The sequence below is a fragment of the Nicotiana tabacum genome, chromosome 21, assembly GCF_000715075.1.
Source record: "Nicotiana tabacum cultivar K326 chromosome 21, ASM71507v2, whole genome shotgun sequence".
Lineage (NCBI taxonomy): Eukaryota > Viridiplantae > Streptophyta > Magnoliopsida > Solanales > Solanaceae > Nicotiana > Nicotiana tabacum.
In genome coordinates, this window is record NC_134100.1 from 15501068 (window position 1) to 15504542 (window position 3475).

Below are 3475 nucleotides of genomic sequence, written 5' to 3' on the forward strand. Positions count from 1 at the left end.
ACCCTCTAATGCCAACACTCATTCCGCCAGTTCCTCTCCATTCACCTCATTCAAATTCATTAAACATGCAGCAAGGGGGTCCTCAATGGTTAGCACCTCATCATCAGTCTCTACGATTACATCCACGGCATCAATAAGAGAACAATTGGCGAATTCACTTGGTCGCCTCATAGATTTCTGCACATTGAATGTTATCTCCTCATTGTTCAATCTCATCTTGAGCTCCCCGGTTTTACAATCAATGAGAGCTCTCCCTGTGGCCAAGAATGGTCTTCCCAAAATTATGGGAATCTCTTCATCTACTCTGCAGTCTAAGATCACAAAATCTGTAGGGAACACAAATTTCCCTACCTGAATTAGCACATCATCTAAGATACCAGAGGGTCGTTTCACTGTCCTGTCAGCCAGCTGCAACAACATAGAGGTGGGTCTAGCTCTTCCAATGCCCAGCCTCTTGTAAATTGCCAGGGGCATAAGATTGATGTTGGCCCCTAGATCACATAGTGCTTTAGCAAAAGCAAAATTACCAATAGTGCATGGAATTGTAAAGCTCCCTGGGTTAGACAGCTTTTCTGCAATTAGTTTAGTCACCACTGCACTACTTGTCTGAGCAAGAGTAACTGTGTCCAAGTCTTGGAAATCAAACTTTCGGGACATCAAGTCCTTCATCATTTTTGCATACCCAGGCATCTCCTTCAAAGCTTCAATCAATAGTATGTTTACCTGGATTTGTTTCAGCATTTCGAAGAACTTCTTGTATTGCTCCTCCTTTTGGTACTTAGCCAACCTCTGAGGGAAAGGTGCAGGAGGTCTCTTCTTCCCAATCAACTGGGATTGATCCTTATCGGCTGCTACATCAACTACTGGTTCCTGGACTGTCTCAGCTTCTTTCTCGGACGCATTCTGAATGCTATTATCTTCCTGGGCAGGCTGGACTGGCACCTCCGTCAGTTTCGTTGACTCGTCCAACTCAATAGGCACTGGTATAAGTGTCTCAGTTTGTCTAGTTTCTCGAGCCCTCTCTTTCTCTACATCCAAATTTCTGTCATTACGTAGACTTACCGCCATCAGCTGCTTTGGGCCTTGATCTTTTGGATTTATCTGGATGTCTGCAGGTAGTGTCCCATGAGGACGATTGTTCAGAGACATAGAAATTTGGCCCACTTGCACTTCAATATTCTTGATTGCTGCATCATGTGCATTCACTCTCTCATTAATCTTTGCATTAGACCCAATAACATGCTGCATCATTGCCTCAAGTCTAGCAAACCCATCTTCCTCCCTTCCACCATGCTGCTGTTGAGAAGGGTTATACCATTGCTGCTGATTCTGATTATTATATCCCTGTGGCCTTGGGTATGGTGCCATATTGTTAGGGGGGGGTCTCATACCTCCCATGTTTCCATTGTTGAACTGTGGATGGACTGGCCTGTATTGCTAATTTTGTTGGCCCCAATTCTGACCACCCTGTCTCTGGCCTCCATAATTAGACACATAATTCATGTCTTCAGGGTAGTGGTGATGATCATGTTCTGCATTCCATTGGTTACCGATTGGCTGACTAATGTAAGATGCACACAAACCCCCATTGGTAGTATCTACGATGTGTACCTGCTGCTTCTGCCTTGACTCTTCCACCTTTTTGGTGAGTATACTCATCTGTGTCAATAAGGTGGCCATATTTTCAGCCATAGAGTTGGATGGATCTAAGGGCATTGAGTGAACCACTGGAGTGATAGGTGCATTCCTGGTTGTTCATCCCCAATTTTGTGCCATCTTGTCAAGCAGACTCTGGCCTTCTCTCCATGTTTTGCTCAAAAATGCTCCACCAGCTGAAGCATCAACAATGTTCTTCACGCTATCTGACAATCCCATGTAAAACCGTTGCCCCAACATTAGATCTGGAATACCATGGTGCGGGCATATAACCAGCATCCCTTTAAAGCGCTCCCATGTTTCATGCAGTGTCTCCATTGGTCTCTGTTTAAAACTCAAAATTTCATCAATTTGTTGAGCAGTCTTATTGGGTGGGTGGAACTTGTTATGGAATTGCCTGACTAACTCATCCCAAGTTGTTATAGAATTTATGGGAAGTGAGTTTAGCCAAGTCTAGGCAGCTCCTGTCACTGAGAATGGAAACAATAACAGCTTGATTGCTTCAGGAGTTACGTTGGGCTGCCTTTGGGTTTTGTAGATAGAGAGGAAGTTCTTCAAGTGCTGCTGAGGATCTTCGACTTGCGACCCCGAAAATAGTCCCTTTTTCTGCAACAAGTGCAGCATGTTATTCGTATTTGGAATGACTCAGCCTGTATCTACGGAACTACAATGGTTGTGGACAGATTTTCAGCTGTGGGTTGTGCCCAGTCATAGAGAGCAGCCTCTGGCACTATTGGTAGCGCTGGGTTTTCCTCGTGATCCCCCATGACTGTTTCGAATTGTTCAGTTGTTGGTTGTTGTTTGTTTTTTCGATTAGCCCAATTCAAGGCCTTGAAAACTTTCTCGGGATCTGATAATGCTTCAAATACTTCACCAGATCTCGATGAGTTTCTAGGCATGCACCTGTGCAACCAAGTCAACAAACGTAAAAATTTCAATGTAAAAATTGGGTATAGAGAAAAAATGACTACAATAAGAATTTTTGTACTTCTTTCAGTTGTAATAGATAACACCGTTAATTCCCCGGCAACAACACCAAAAATTTGGTCACGCCCAACTATGCCTTATAAAAGGACAATGCGGACGTTGCAAAAATAACCTGAGTATTTATGCCTAGAGTCGAATTCACAGAGAATTAACCTATCAATTATTTTCGCTGGACTTACTAAATTTTTTAGAATCAACTTCCCCAAATGTTGTGAATAACAGTTGATGGTATATTTAATAACTAAGATTGAAAGTCAATAAACAGTTGTAAACTAAATATGCTTAAGTTGTGAACAATAATGAGAAGGTTCTAAGGTAGTGATTTCCCCTATTGATGGAATCTCTTCTGTTTATGTTTCATATAGATTTACCAACACATCTCTATCAATCATGAACACTCTTTTTACCGTGAATCTCTCCCGAGTAATCACGATAATTTACTAGACGCACTCTTCCGAGATACGCTAGTTGGCTTTGTTTATTACAGTTCCCTTTAGATTGCACCCAAGACTTCGTTATCCCTAATCCCACCTTTAAACCCGCAGTTATAGATCCCTCTTATACTTTGGGAGTGATGCTGTTCAACAATTACCTAAATATGCACTCTCTCTCGAGTTATGCATACTAATTAGGCACAGCTAATTGAGGATCCTGTCAATTAACTACAACAAATACGTAGTTGAACAAATAGAGATTAAACTGGCAAACTATATTAACATAATCAAGAAGTTCATCCTTCAATAGGTTCCATCAAAACCCTAGACAAAGGATTTAGCTACTCATGACAATGGGTAAATAAACTATGAAAATATTCATGATCAAAATTCCCAGA

The 3475-nt window shown here is 41.8% G+C and overlaps 1 non-coding gene across 1 annotated transcript; it reads left to right on the plus strand.

The window, feature by feature from the left end:
* Positions 1–1906: 1906 nt before the first annotated feature.
* LOC142175659 (small nucleolar RNA R71) lies at positions 1907–2013 on the plus strand. Its single transcript, XR_012704752.1, has one exon. It is a non-coding gene; the product is annotated as a small nucleolar RNA R71 (small nucleolar RNA).
* Positions 2014–3475: the final 1462 nt, after the last annotated feature.